This window comes from Scomber japonicus, chromosome 20, assembly GCF_027409825.1.
Source record: "Scomber japonicus isolate fScoJap1 chromosome 20, fScoJap1.pri, whole genome shotgun sequence".
Taxonomy (NCBI): Eukaryota; Metazoa; Chordata; class Actinopteri; order Scombriformes; family Scombridae; genus Scomber; species Scomber japonicus.
The window spans coordinates 2,245,742-2,261,784 of record NC_070597.1 but is presented as its reverse complement, the minus strand read 5'-3'; the positions used below and the strand labels follow the sequence as shown (position 1 = coordinate 2,261,784).

At 40.1% G+C, this 16,043-nt stretch overlaps 1 pseudogene; it reads right to left on the bottom strand.

Annotated features, from left to right (window-relative positions):
* Positions 1–12,535: 12,535 nt before the first annotated feature.
* The window catches only part of LOC128381825 (poly [ADP-ribose] polymerase tankyrase-2-like), a 24,284-nt pseudogene continuing 20,776 nt past the window's right edge, over positions 12,536–16,043 (bottom strand).

Here is a 16,043-nt window from a genome sequence, read left to right as displayed (position 1 = left end):
AATCTCCAGTAGACTTGATGACTGGACTCCACCAAAAAAAGCATTAAGCAGCTCAAGTCTTAACCAGAACAAAGATCTGAGCACATTACTCCAGTTCTAAAGTCTTTACACTGGTTCCCAGTCAGTTATAGAATAGATTTTAAAGTTCTGCTACTGGTCTACAAATCACTGAATGGTTTAGGTCCAGAATACATGAATGACATGTTAGTAGAATATAAGATTCTGAGATCTACTGACTCAGGTCAGATAGTTGAGGCCGGAGTTCAAACTAAACATGGTGAAGCAGCTTTTAGCTGTTATGCTGCTCACAACTGGAACAAACTACCAGCAGAACTGAAATCAGCCCCAACTGTGAACACTTTTAAATCCAGATTAAAAACATTACTGTCTCCTGTGCTTATGATGGCGCTCTTTTAAAGCAAAGCTAAATGTTAAAGGTTGAATATGGAGAATGAGCAGAACACCACCATCTAGTGTCTCGAGATCATAGTCGCAACAACCAAAAATAATTCCAGCAGTCGGGTTGCCAGGTCCGTTCCCTAGTGTGTCAATCGATCAGCCTGCGCCATGTCAAGTGATGAATCATACAGGGTAACGACTAATTTCGACCAATTAATTTTACAACAGTATTTAACGTTAGCCAGTCTTCAACTGGAAGTCTTTCTTTTAGTGGTGTGTAATAAATTAGCTAGCTAGCTCCCAACTCAAAATGATTGCTTGTTTCTGTAGCCTGATCGGCGTGAGTAGACCAGTCAGTAAACTACACGATATCCCACAATCAGGCACGGACTGGTAATCTGGCATACCGGGCAAATGCCCGGTGGGCCGACGTGCTATTTGGGCCGGTGCAGGGACGGACTGGGCGGTCTGGCAATTAGGCAGATGCCAGAACGGCCGCGCAGAGGTCTAGACCGGCCGAGCACGCTAAATGGATCACAGCGGCCCCTAGTGGCACTGACGCGGCCCACTCTCTCTTGCATGCTAAACAAGTTCCCGACGCGTTTCCAGGTTTCATATCTCTTATGATTTTGCATGCAGTACTTGACACTGTTGACCTGATTGGTATTTATACCACACATACCTGTATACATCATAGTCATGGTGTATTTCAAGTTTTACATCAGCCTGCTTTACTTTTGAAGGGAAATTTCTTGTTAGGATTTTAAAAAAATGTTCATGGTTTGAAATAAAACAAATCTACTGGTATTTTGTATTTGATTGTTTGAGAAAATTAAAATGAAGCAATGCCTTCTGGGAATTTCATGGCAGTGTAGTAAATCGCGTAAAAAAGTGTAGTAAATCGCGTCTGCGCATTTGTGTGTTGGAAGTTGGACTAATGGTGGTCAAGTCATTCAGTAGATTGGTTGTGGTGGTGATTATACGATTAACTGGTTAGAAAAAATGAATAGAGGCACTAAGCGACAGAAAGGGGGAGCGGAGAAAAAGAGAGACAAGATCAAGAAAGCGCTGCTGTTTGAGGGTGAAAAATGCGCCAAATTGGATTCATTTTTTTGTTGCGGAAAAGAGCAGGCTCCTTCGCAATTTGTTAATTGCATGACGGTAAGACAAATGTTTTTATTATGGAGCGGCTGGCTCTAACAATCTATTCATAATGGTTTATTTGTGCATTGATATGACAATTTTCTTATGCAGTTGTTGAAAGTATGGGAGTTTATCTGCACCATCATTGGGGCTATCAAAAATGCTTCTCTCTCCGTGCGTTGGGTCTGCATCTGCGAGTTGGGCCGCTTGTGGGTGCATATGCCAGGGCCGTTTTTTTATCCCAGTCCGTCACTGCCCACAATGCATTTGGTTCCTACCCGAGCTGAAATCATCAGGCTGAAGCTGATTTCATTTTAGCTCTAACTCTGTAAATAAACCACTTTATCCACATTTCTAACCTTTTTAGGAAGAAAGTAAAGTAGCCCTTTAGATCCACAATGTGACGATAATTTGTCCAAATAACACATGTTTAGGCAAGGCAAGGCAAGGCAGTTTTATTTATATAGCGCATTTCATACACAATGGCAATTCAATGTGCTTTACATAAAACAGAAAAACATGTAATTTGAGAAACTTAAAACATACAATTAAACCCCCCCCCCACCCCCCCCATAATAACCAAAAGTACAGAAAAATAGAAAGACATAAATAAAATGATTGCAGCATAAAATAATAAATTAGCTTTAAAATCATTAAAAGGACAAAGAGTGCAAATGAAAGATTAAAATGTAAAGTGCTTTAGAAGAGCTCAATCGTAAGCACAGGAGACAGGAATGTTTTTAACCTGGATTTAAAAGTGTTCACTGTTGGGGTTGATTTCAGTTCTGCTGGTAGTTTGTTCCAGTTGTGTGCAGCATAACAGCTAAAAGCTGCTTCACCATGTTTAAAGTTTTGTTCCTGCAAATTCGGAGCTGCTCAAGTTATCTGTAGCGAGTAACACACTTCCTGTCATTTTCACAAAAATAAAACACCCGTTGCCTTTTATTATTAAGAAAACCATAACGATAGAGTTGGTGCTTTTAGTTTGAAAACAGGAAGCGAACATACCCTCGCTGTAGCTAACTTGAAACCACCGAGGTACATTACATTGTAACGGCAGTGGGAGTAGCAGTTAAACCTGTTAAACTCCAAGGTACCCCCCAATTGGGAGACCCTGAGACTCTCCGCAGCAAAAGGCATAAAACGCTGCCCTAATGATGTAGCAATACAGTCATACTGCACATCAAATTAAATAGGAGAAACTCTGCTACAAGCACATATAAGTAATTTTTACACACACCAAACACAACTCAAACACCAAGCACATTAATGATCAAATATCAAAATCCGAATAGCGTCAGAAAGTCAACCCACTCTCCACATTTCCATTGCTACCGCTCTGATACTTCATGGTACACAAACAAATAGCATCTCATATGAAAGCTAAGACCCTGGCGAGTTCAACAGTACCCCTATTATTACCCTACGACACAAACTCAGTGAACCAGCAGCCAAAGAATACAAAGGTAAACAACCACTTATTTACAGCGACTAACAGATATTCTGTTTTACCTTCGAAGTTTTGTGATGAAAAGTTGTACTTGAGAGCAAAAAAACGCTGGTTTTAGTAAGTCCAACACGGCTCTGCTTGTTTACAACTCCATTTCACCCAGTGCCAGCCTACAGTAGCTGCACCGGAACAACAGACAACCCTGGCAACCCGCACTTCCGGCCGCTAATTGGCTGGTACAATGTACACAGAAAGTCATTGTCGAACCCGTCAAAAAAGTTTAAAAATATTAATTCAGACTAAAAATTTTTTTTATGGAGAAGCAATACTACTTTAATTCTGTACCCCTCAAAACGCCCCGTGGCCGTATTATTATTTTTTTAAATATAGCTTTTAATAAATATTCTACATATTAAACCTCATTTCATTTGCACTGTATGTCGTCTTAATGATTTTGATGCTGCAATCCCATATTTAATGCTCTATTTTAGACTAGCTTTTCATTTTCTTTCTCTCCTTCTATACTTTGTTTTATTTTTGATATAATTGGGTACTTTTTTATTGTATGATTTAATGTTTCCAATTTCTAATAAAATTGGATTTTAATTATTAAACTTTATAATTATATGATTTTATGTTTCCAATTCTTACTGTCAAATGTTTTTATGTAAAGCACATTGAATTGCCCCTGGGTATGAAATGCAATATATAAATAAAGCTGTCTTGCCTTGCCTTGCCTTATTATTACTATTATTGCCTTCTGCCTCCTGAAGTTGGGTCCACCTGCTCAACTCAGCACCATCTTCACCTCATCCAACACCATCTGATACGCTGCTGAAACTGCTAAGGTCTAGAGCAGACTGCTGCGTATCGTCCACTGTGCTGAGGTGATCGGCTGCAACCCTCCAGGACACCGAGGGGAGCAGGAAAGATCATTACAGTCCCCTCCCTTCCTGGGCATTAATCATTTCAAATGCTCCTCTCTGGCAAGAGGCTGCAGTCCATAGTAAATGGTAAATGGACTGCAGTTATACAGAGCTTTCCTACTTTATCAAACAAAGCACTTTACATTTTTTTGCTTCTCATTCACACATACTCAGACTCTTTCCATCTGCAGCCAGCTTCATCCACAAAGCCCAGGACCCCCATTAACATGGACTCTATGCTGTTATGTACGTTATTAACATTAACATAAAATCTTAAGATTACTAAAACAGATCTATAAACTACCCTGCACATAAGTGGATCCATAACATATAACATGACATATTACATTAACACCATTATTTGTATTCTTTGAATTATAACACTTGCACATTACATGTACTGTTCATACTGTGAACGTTTACACACTAGCAGTCAATATATTGTAACACTGAACTAATAGAGTTACATCTAAAAACCATCCAAATGAATGTATGTGGTCTGGATTAAGCTGTTTGATTTTTTATTGGACAATTATCAATATCAATGCCAATTTAAAATTTAATTTGTTTTCTTTTGTCAGATTAAAAATAAACCTGTACACTGTTGATCATTTGTGCCCATTTGATAAACAATGTAAAACATATTTTGCATTTATATACAGTAAACGTGATAACAGTGCTCTCTGTCTGTATGAATGTGGCCTGATGTGGCCTGGCTCTATGAACAGAAACATCATTAATAAACTGAGTACAAGAGATTGACGATATTTGGAATTTTCTTGCTCTTCTTTATGATCTTGTAAAACTTTCTGGAGCGCAAGAACTTCACAAATTCTACAGATTAATATGTTGTTTTTATAATGTTTAACAGACTTTCACTCTTGAGTATTTTTACATTAATTTGAGTAACAGTTCTTCCTCCATGATGAGAAACAGGTGATTCTGCCTCTGATTGGACTCCAGGTGTCATCAATGACTGTGATTGGAGCAGAGAGCATGCAGAGCTGCAATATAAGGAGCGAGCAGCCACATACAACTCACACCTTCAAGCTTTAGGTCTGCATCCTCCTCCTGTCTGCTGCTGAAGCTCAACTACTGTTGTTAGTGAGTCAAACATGGTGCTTGGACTCTCTTTAAGGTGAGTTGAATGTATTTGGTTCCTCGTGATCTCTGTAACTTCTCAAACAGTTTAACCTTCATGGTGGAAATAACTTACTTGTTAACACTGTTACAGGGTTTCTTGGATCTGTCTGCTGTTATTTAGCAGTGGTGCATGCTTTCCTGCAACACAAGGAGGTAAAGTTTCTCTTTCAGACAAAACAACCAAGACAATGATCTTAAAGCTGTCCAAAGATGAAAGTTGACTCTTGTTCATGACACATCTGTTCTTCCAGTTGACAAATATGGATCAAACCTTCAGTCTGAAGGCTCATCTCGTCCTCTGCGTCTGTCCAGTGGGTCTCCTGTTACATACGATGCCCACATTCCCATCGTCCCCTACTCCGGTGCAGGTCAGGCAAAACAATCATGACAGTGATCTTCAAGCTATTAAAGACAACTAGATTAAAGCTGACTCTTGTTTCTGACGTGTGTCTCTCTCCGTCCAGACTACGGATATCCCTACACAGCTCCTGTAGCCTCTGGTGGTGGATCTGCTCCTGGATCATCAAACCTTCACTCTGGAGGCTCATCTCGTCCTCTGCATCTGTCCAGCGGGTCTCCTGTAACGTACGATGCCCACATTCCCATCGTCCCCTACTCTGGTGTAGGCTCAAGGCCCATGAATGGAGCTGCTTCAGGCTTTGTATACCCCTCTGGGAACGCAGGTATGAACTTAATGTGTTCTTGTCTGAAGCTCATATTATGGCTTGGGTGTTTTTACTGACTGAATTTTGCATTTATCCTTCAGGTCATCTAAGCAGAAACACAGCTGCTGGAGATCATGATATTCCTTTCCCTTATGGCTCAAGCCCCATGTATGGAGCTTCTTCAGGCTTTGCATACCCCTCTGGGAACGCAGGTACAAACTTAAACTTGCATTTATCTTAAGCTAGTTCAATGTGTTCCCTCCCTCCTGAAGCCCATATCATGGGTTTGGTGTTTACCTTCACTTATAATTCTATTTTACTGACTTTTTTTTTTTGGTCCCTCTCCAGGCCAGCCAAGTAGAAACACAGCTAGTGGCTATAATGCTTTACCTTATAGAAGCGCCGTCAGTGGTAGCTCTCATCCCTGGGACCCTCGGCATGATGGAGCCGTGGCTTCTTCTGGTTTCGCCACAGATGGTGCAGCCTCTGACCTGAACGCCTGGATAGAGGCTCGTCCTTTCATTGACTTGAGCTTCCTGGAATCTGCTCAGGGGTTGCCGCTTAGCGGGAGCCAGGAGACTTCCCCTCCCATGGCTTCATCCTACATCGTCCAGTCCAGAAACGGCTATATACGAGACAGAGAGGCCTTCTCCCACAAGACTTACTCCCCTGAGTATCCTGAACCACCAGTCATGATGTCCAAAAGTGTGTCTGCACCAGGGATTGTGTCCAAAGGAGGAAAGAAGGCCTAATGCAGTAAGAAAATACAAACCTTATTTAAGCCTCCAATTTATTCCAACTGTCTATAGTTAACTTTTTCTCTTCTCCCTCCTTGCAGCTTCATATGGGTGTTTGGAACTTCAATAAACATGAACTTCAGTCTTTAATTTGCATTGTGTCTTAATAGAACTGTTAAATGGTATGTTGAAATGACCACTGTTTAACTTTACAACTCTTAAACCAAAGACTATATTGCAACCAGTGGTCCTTGAAATCTTAGGTAATACTCCAAACTCAAGAGTGGCTGATCAAAATCCAGATCAGTACCTGATTCATTACTCAGACATTTCTGAGCTTTAAGTCAGTGTTATGGGCTTTTCTCCCCTCTATGCATCTAGTAAAGTTATACTGGGCTTTACCAGGCAAACTGCTCTGCTACCTTTCAGCATGTGTGCCATCTTGAGACAGGATATTTGGACTCAAACACCCAAAATCAAGCCATGCTTCAGTTACATAGGAACCTGCTGCTTCTAACCTTGTCAAACAGGAGTCAGCTGGAAGGAGCACTTCTCTGAAAGTGCCTGAGGAAACTCTTAAGCTCGTTCATAAAGCTGCTTAATGGGGAACTTTTAATGTACAAACTCATGGTTTCATTTACTCACCCTACACAAGGTAGCCTATTCTTCTTGGTTTTGGAAGCATTGGATTACTTTCATGACCTTTTGTAATGGCCCTGCAGATGTGTCCAAAATTAAGTCAGAATGAACTGTGCTGCTTGATAGACAAGATCCTAACACTGGATAAGGGAGGGGTTTGTTTTTGTTTTTTTTGCAATCCCAAAGTGCTTCATTGTTGAACCAACAAACAGGATCATCAGCACACTCACAGGAAGTTATTACAATTCATCCTGTGGAATGTGAATATCTACACAGAATTTCATGACAATCCATCCAATACTGAAGATATTTCAGTTGGCATTTCCATCCATAGCACCACACTGCTGGTGTAGCTGGAAAAGCATTTGACAGGTTTCCATGACAATGCTGTGAATTAAAAAAACCCAGTTGGTTAGAAAAGCAGACATCGGAGCATCCAGCACAGATTAGCTCAGGTGAGGATTCTGACAATATGCAGCGGTTTCCAAAAGCAGAAAGCCGTCAGGATCAAATTAAAATTTTAATTGTGCCTTGGGGATCTGAGTATGGTGAGTTCAGGATCTGACGGTGTGAGGCTGACTGAAGCTGGCATGTGTTCAAACAATCTGCGCTGCTGTCACTCGGACTGATGGGCCTGTTGGAGTCAATCGGCTTCCAGACAGACGGTCCGTGGCCGTATGTGATGTCTGCAGATCATGTCTGAAAGGAGCGAGGTCATTAAGAAGAGCCAATGTCATGATGTCTGTTACTGTGTACCACTCGTGTCTGCAACATCTTTCTGGGTTTCATTTGTCTCCCTGAAAAGATGAAGTGTGTTCCTGGAGTTTACTTTCTATATTTTAGCTTTAGAGGAGCAGTGTCTCCTGGAGCAGCTGCAAACTGAATATTGTGAGCATAAAAAAGGTGTAAAGATTAAAACATGTTCTTCACATCTCCAGCTCTATATTAATATTCTGTGTCTCTACTGGAATATCTTTGCATGATTTCCACTCAAAAGCTCCTTATTTATCTTCTACTGGTCCGTTATGCAGCTGTCCAGTTCAGCCTCTGTCTATTAACAGGCTGTTTTAGCCCCCCCCCCATTCTGCTCTGATTGGTCAGCTTCTACATTAACTATAGAAACAGGATTTCATTTTTGTCCTTGACTCCAAATATAATAATATACTATATATAAATAATAATCACATGTAGGAGCTGAATCACATCTGAGATATGAGAGTGGAAACACCTTAGCAACCAAGGCTAAGGACATTTAGTATTTTTGTTGGTTTCATATCATTTAAATGACATTTGCACCATTTTTAACCAAAAGACTGAATGCTCCTGAAAATGTCAAATGGTGTAACCACAACAGAATGATAGGTATTAAATATGTGATCAGCTACAGTGTGTTTAAGTGGACTTATACTAATAATGACTTCATTTAAAACATGTAAATGTTTCCTGATCTCCATGGTAACCAGATGAAATGTAATATTTAGAACAATAGTATTCCATTAGCTTTATTTAATATAAAAGTTATAATGTAAGATCATGCTGAATTAGTTGATATGGTGTTAGGTAGGAAGGAAGGAAGGATGTAGGGTCATGCCAAACTAGTTGATATGGTGTTAGGTAGGAAGGAAGGAAGGATGTAAGATCATGCCAAACTAGTTGATATTAAGGCTGGGCGATAAACCGAAAATTTATCGATACCGAAATTTACGACGATAACCGACGTCATTTTGCCCATGTCGGTATATTCGGTTTTTAACCTCTTAACGCACGCTGTTCCGTCCACGGGACGGGACGGATGTTAGGAGGTAGCCACACGTTCTTCTGAATGTTTTAATCACCAACCCTTAAACATATATATTCATGCCGTACATTGTTAGAAAGCTTAGATTCTCCTGATTCATTCAAGACCACTCACGACTTATATGGTTGCTCACAGCCGTAATAGTATTAGCGGTTAGCTCGGCTAGCCACTCAGCTAAAGTAAAAACAGATATAATGCTACATACCTTCAAAGTCTTCCCTTTATCCACAACGATCATCTTATGACTCAGGACTTTCTGTACAGCTCGCCAAGTATCCATTCTTGTGAAATATGAAATCCGTTTCCATAAAACCAAAATACTTTCCTCAATATGTCAACATGTATTTAGTCCAACACGTAACGTAATAACACAAATAACAAACCATATACGGTCCGTTTACGTCATTTCCTGACCTGCACGTCCATCTCAGAGTACACGTGACTAGATGTTTACGACCGTGAGGCTCTCCTGCTTCTGACGACACCACACACAAGCCAATCGGTGTTTAGGATTAGGCAGTACATGTCTCCAAAGCCAATGAGGACATGTGACCGACAACAACGACAACGTGTGTTTGATTGACAGCTGTTCCAGCCAATGGAAGTATTCGGTGAAATTAAGTTGATAACCTTTTAGCCAATAGTCTGAGGTTTCCAACGGTGTATGACACTAAGCTATTAAGTTTGGCTGTCCATAAACAAACTCCAAACGTAACCGGCGTGCGCCTGGTGCGTAAAAGAGTTGAACCATATATCATTACGCACTCGGCATTTTGGTACACGGTTGGTTCTTCTTCGACTTAACATATGACTTATACCAAAATAAACAGATAGATGGATGGATGGATGGATGGATGGATGGATAGATGGATGGATAGATAGATAGATAGATGGATAGATGGAGGACAGTTCAAACGTCGAAGCGGCAGCTGCAGCAAAGTTTTTATGGTTACACCACTTAGACATTTTTGCCATAATCCTCTAATATATTCTCTCTAAATGGATTAAAAGCAGAAATTTGATGCTGGGTCCACAAAAAAAAAGAATATGTGAAGTTATTCATACGTTTATTTTCACATTTTAACCCTTTAAATTTGACTAAACCACATGGACATGAATAAACATTATTGACCCATCTATTTAACAAAGGGAGATGAAAGGCAGTTTCTACTATTTCTTAAATTTAAAGGTTTTTTTTACAAGATGCAATAAAAGTGGATTGAAAGCACCTCATGGTTTAATAATAATTGAAACAGTAAAATTTCTTTCCAAAATGTCACAAAACATTTCACTTTTCTTCTGTAAATCCCGTTTGAATAGCACCATTTAAAACAAATTGAATTTAAATGTTCTAATGATCCAATATTTCAGCAAAAGTATTTACCAGAGATACCAGATGCTTACATGGTGGTTATTTTAAGCTGTAATTCTGAGGCAAATATATCAGGAATGTTTGAGTACAGATTAAAGATTATTTTACTTGTATCTCTCTGCTAACAAGCTAATCCTGAACTGAAGCTCATTACTGGTGCAGTAGATGGAGCCTTTGTAGTGGAGAAACCATATTTATGTATTTGTAAGCTAACGGTAAACATATTCAGGCTTTCTTATGATTGGCTGATCATCACACTATTATCCAAACAGAGGTTGAATTTCATTAAAGCCGATTCAGACGTGAACTCAACCAGACGCCTGCAGAGAAAATCAACTTGAGTAAAGAGACATTAACCCACATTATCAATATTAATAAATTAACATGCTTGTACAAAAAAATATGTATACACAACATCTTTGTAAAATACAAGTAATACTTCACCTCGTTAGGGCGTTGCCAGGCAACACATAGAGTTGTTTTTGGAAATGTTTGTCAGGAGAGACTGAGCAAGCGTTGGCTCTTCAGAAAAGGATGAATCACTTTCAGCAACATCAGACAACAAAACACTCTGCAGAGGTTTTAGGATTCATCAAACTGTAATCATGTTCACATCTAATCAGCTGCTGTATGGAACAAGACAATTCTTCTGTCTTTGGGCCTGATTTACTAATATCCCAAATAAAGGTACTAAAGTGCATGTGCAGTGCAACACATGCAAGTTTAGTTAGTGTGTGTTTTGCAGGTGATCTACTAAGAATAACTGTAAATAACAACAGGTGCAGACAGCAGTATTTAAATGTTTTGTGTCCTAATGGAGAGTTTGGACGAGCAGAAATGTGATCACATGGAATTAAAGATTCTAGTGGAAGAAGTTAAACACATTGAGTTATAGCGAGGAAATATTACCAGAAAAAAAAAAAAACTGTATAGGAGATTATTAGTGACAAAGTCAATGTTGTTAATAAAACCAAAAATATTAACACAGGTGGAAAAAGTAAGTTCTCTGTGTATTCTGTCACTGTATCTCCGTATCTCCATAGCAACAGCAGGTTAATATCTGTCCTTCAAACTTATTATTTATAAACACAGTTCCTACCATCAACATTACCTTCAGCTTTGGTAAATCATTAAAGTCAGTGTAAAGTAAGAATAAATATGTGTTCTGAGTTTGACATACCACAGAAAAGTGTGTTGTTAACCACCCTGCCAAATTTGAATGATTAAAAAAAATCACCAAATATATGAAATTATGCTTCAAAGTTGTGTAAAACTCAGCCTCTGTGGCTAACTCTGCGGCTAGCTCGGCGGCTAACTCTCTTATACAGTCTATGCTAACTCTGCGGCTAACTCAGCTGCTAGCTCGGCGGCTAATTCAGCTAACTAGCCTGTAGTAGTAGTAGTGTGTGCTGAATGTATTTATACCTCTACAGCAGCAGAGGTATAAATATATGATTTTCAGATCCGCACACTAAATCCTGAACACACACAGTTTGTGAAGCCTAGCTCTACAATTCAAATCTAAATGGTTGAAATACATTTATGACCTATTTAATGTTTGAATTCACTTTACACGGTCTTTAACATTTTCTCCTCCCTGTATTTTGCACACTGGGGTAAAAATGTCCCATATTACATATTCATTATGGCAAACGTACTAAATGGACAGTGTGTATTATCTCAGTGCATCGTGTGAGTAGATCAGAAGCACATTCGTGGGCGAGTTTGCAAACGTTTTTACACGCGCAAACCTTTAGTAAATCAGACCCATAGAGTTATAAATATTTTAAAAGCATTCAAGGTAAAGAAAAATGTAAACAAAGGCATGTTGGTTAAACTTAAAACAAGCCTCCCTTCTCTGGAAATGTCCCTGTTTTTTGTCCCATTTGATGATTAGTTTTATCCGATGACTTCTGAGCGTTGATGAAACTGACACATCCTCTGGTGAAGAGCTGTACCCTGAATCACTGGACGATTATACGTGACAAAAAGACAAAACCGAACAGTCACATCACATCACATCATGATACAACCTGTCGTTAATAAAGTGCAAAAGACTAACAATAGAAAAAACAGCCAAAAAAAAAACAACAACCAAAAAACAGGCATCTGATTAAAAACCCTACATGTTTTTATACATTGTATAAATAAAGTTTGTGCATGCAGCAGTTAGTAAAGCAAACGCTCGACTGATGAACGTCGACGAGCACTCTTTCTTCTGCATTTCTTTGTAATGTCCTCAACACTTTCTTCATCCTCTTCCTCATCCGTCTGCTTCAGGCTTCATGATCTGGTAGGTGATCAGATACTCTGGGTAGGCCTGTGGGCAGCAGAGAGGCTGTGAGCGTGTGAACGGACCTGCGTAAAGGTTCAGTTAGAAAATAAAAACTGACACAAATGATGATCAGTTAGTGACCGAAATCTTGATTTGCTGCTCACTATAAAATGAACTGTGTAGTGTTTATTATAAAGGGTTAGGAAGTTTTGGTCCGTATCTTTAGATGATATAATGAGACTAAACAAGCCCGGCTGGAGGATAGTGTCTGGTTACCATGGAGACGACTGAGACCTTTTGCCGAAGCATAAATTGAAAAACATCATGACTCTTTAAATTTTGTTGAGCTCCACTTGTTGAAATTTGTGTTGAAATTTTAACATTTTGGTGTTATATAATTGTCTTAACCCTCCTGTTGTGTTTGAGTCAAGGAAGGAAGGGAGGAAGGGAGTAAAGGAAAGAAGGCAGGGAGGGGGGAAGGAAGGAAGGAAGGAGAGAGAAAGGAACAACAGAAGGAAGAAATGGGGATGGAGGACAGAAGGAAGGAAGGGAGGAAAGGAAATAAGGAAGGATGGAGGAAAGAAGTAAGTAAGGAAGGGAGGGAGGAAAGAAGGAAGGAAGGAAGGACAGAGGAAAGAAGTAAGGAAGGAAAGAAGGTAGGGTGGAGGAAGGACAAAAGAAGGAAGAAAGGGAGATGGAGGAAGGGAAGAAAGAAAAGAAGGAAAGAAAGAGAGAAGGAGAGAGGAAGCACAGATGGAAGGAAGGAAGGAAGGAAGGAAGGAGGGAAGGAAGGAAGGAAAGAAGGAACAGTCAAAACAGATGGGTCAATTTGACCCGGGAGCACGACAGGAAGGTTAATTAGAAGAGCAGAATCATGACGGGGCAGCTCTGTGTGACACTTCAACCAAACGCAGAGTCTTTGAGAATCATTTCATCAATATCTTATGTCCTGTTTTTGTGTAATCTTCTAATTCAACATGATCTTTACACTAAAATACTGCCAAATCAACTTGTGACCTTTTGAATTCAGTCACATATTAAACCTCCCTGCAGCATCTCTGCCACTATCTTTGCACTTTTAGGGAAAAAAGACTGAAAGACAGAAAAATGTGATGATAATAAGGACGGAGCTCAGTGAAGTGCAGCCGGCAGCTGTTATAACGCTCCTCTTCATCTTTTCAGTCCCGCTCCTTTTGAAGACGACCACCGCATCTAATTTCAACACACTAAAAAATGCCGCTGATTGCTTGAGTGGACATCTATTCACGCCGGATTGTTGAAGTGCCACTTCTGTGCAAGCTTATCGTTTTCTCCAGAAAAGACATTACATGTCCAATCGTCTGAGCTCGAGCGGCGCTGCCCACTTATACATCCTGCTGCTTTATGTAGGAGGCGAGTCTGAGGAGGCGACGCTCTGCCTTCAGAGGAAAACTGACGCTAACCTGACGGCTGTAGGAGCCAAAGGTCGAGACGGAGCTTCAGATTGCCTGTCGACATAAATGATACCTCAGTGTTTCCACACATGGAGGTTATTTAATTTTGTCTTTATAATGACAAAAGAGTAAGTAATGTTCTTTTTTTACAGGAATGTGTCATTAAAATCAAATGAGTATTTTTCAGGTCTAACGTTGACCTTTGTGCTGTAGCCGTTTCTGTTTGTTTTTTTATTTGAAAAAAATGAATGAAGAGTTGAGCTGTGTAGTTCAGTATAAAGGCTTCAATAACGGCTGCTGGAGAGCAATTTTCACTTTCAGCCACTAGGAGGGGCTCTATGTTGAAGTTGAACATGAAACACAGAGTGAAGTTAGCCTGCTAGCTAGCTGACTGGAGGAACATGATGCAGACGAAGACACACTAAAAGTCCAGCGTTACGTCTCTCATTGCATTACATGATGGTAAAGGAAATGCTCAGCGTTGTTTGTGCTGTTATATTTTTAGGGGCCTGTAAGATTTATTCTTTTAATGAATGTGTTTGTGTAAAGAAATGAAGGCTGATTATCAGTTTGTGCAGTTGAGGCTCGTTCAAAGTTATTTTTTGATGCATTATCTATTTAGCTCCCTACTTGTTTTTTAAATCAGGAAAAGTTTGCTTAAATTACAGTTGTTATTTTTTCCAATTGTTCCCAATTGTTAAGATGCTGTCAATCAATCAGTTGAACAATCAGATGTGAAAGGTGTTTTAAAGTAATTATTGGAAACAGAGAAGAGAAGAAAGGATCTGCCAGGGAAGTCATTTCAACACTGCTGAGATTAAATAACAAATGACACTAAAACACAATGAAGCCCATTAAAAAATGAAAGCCTGTTAATAAATGTGTAAAGCTGCTGACCTGCTCTCCTCTGTAGATGACGTACTCGGCCAGCGAAAGGCCGTTAACGCTCGGCCTGCCGGTCACAGAGTGGTGACCCGGCGGAGAGTGAGCCATCTTCATAGCGCTGAACTGCAGGAAGGATTTACCCAGAGTGACCCTGCAGAACAACAGGTGCCTGCGAGGGACAAAACACAGACAGAACATAATCACACTACCCAAAATGCCCAGCAGAGGGAGAAACATTATGTGATCATTTTATACAGTCATCAATTATACTGTTGTTGGGTTTTATCTGCTAAATAAACCAAATTAATTAATTCATGTGTTTTGCATTAATGGCTGCTTGTTATGAGTCGTCTTCTTCTTTGCTTTTGCTTCTTGGTATATTACTACGACCAACTATTGATCGGTGGAATAGTATGAAACCATTTGAGCACATAGGCCCACTCTTAAGAACCTGGGCTGTGTTCGAAACCGCATACTTCCATCCTACACACTTTATCCACATGTCTAACCTTTTAAGGAAGAAAGTAAAGTATCCCTTTAGATCCACAATGTGACGCTAATCTGTCCAAATAACACCTGTTTAAAGTTTTGTTCCTGAGAATTCGGAGCCACTCAAGTTAGCCGTAGTGAGTAACACACTTCACAAGGAAGGACGGAAGGAAAAGATGGAGGAGAAGGAGGAGAATACAGGAAGGACAGATGGAAGGAAGAGAAGAGAAGACAAGAAGGAAGGAAGGAAAGAAGGAAGGGAGCAAGGACAAGAAGGAATGAAAGATGGAAGGAAGGACAGAAGAAAGGTAGGAAGGAAAGAAGGGAAGAAGGACCGATGGAATGAAGGAAGGAAAAGAAGATCGGGAGGAAGGAATGAAGGAAGGAACGAAAGAAGGAAGGAAGGAAGGGAGGAAGGAAGGAAGGAAGGAAGGAGGGGAAGAAGGACAGATGGAAGGAAGGAAGGAAAAGAAGATTGGAAGGAAGGAAGAAAGGAAGAAAGGAAGGAAGGAAGGAAGGAAGGAAGGAAGGAAAAGAGGAAGAAGGAAACTGGGCCAGACTGGACCTCTCGGTGGGCCGGTTCTGGCCCGCGGGCCGCATGTTTGACACCCCTGGAGTAAACCATCCAGGAACTTCTCACATACTCTAAATCACATACTACGCAGTTAAACACACTACGTACTTCACAT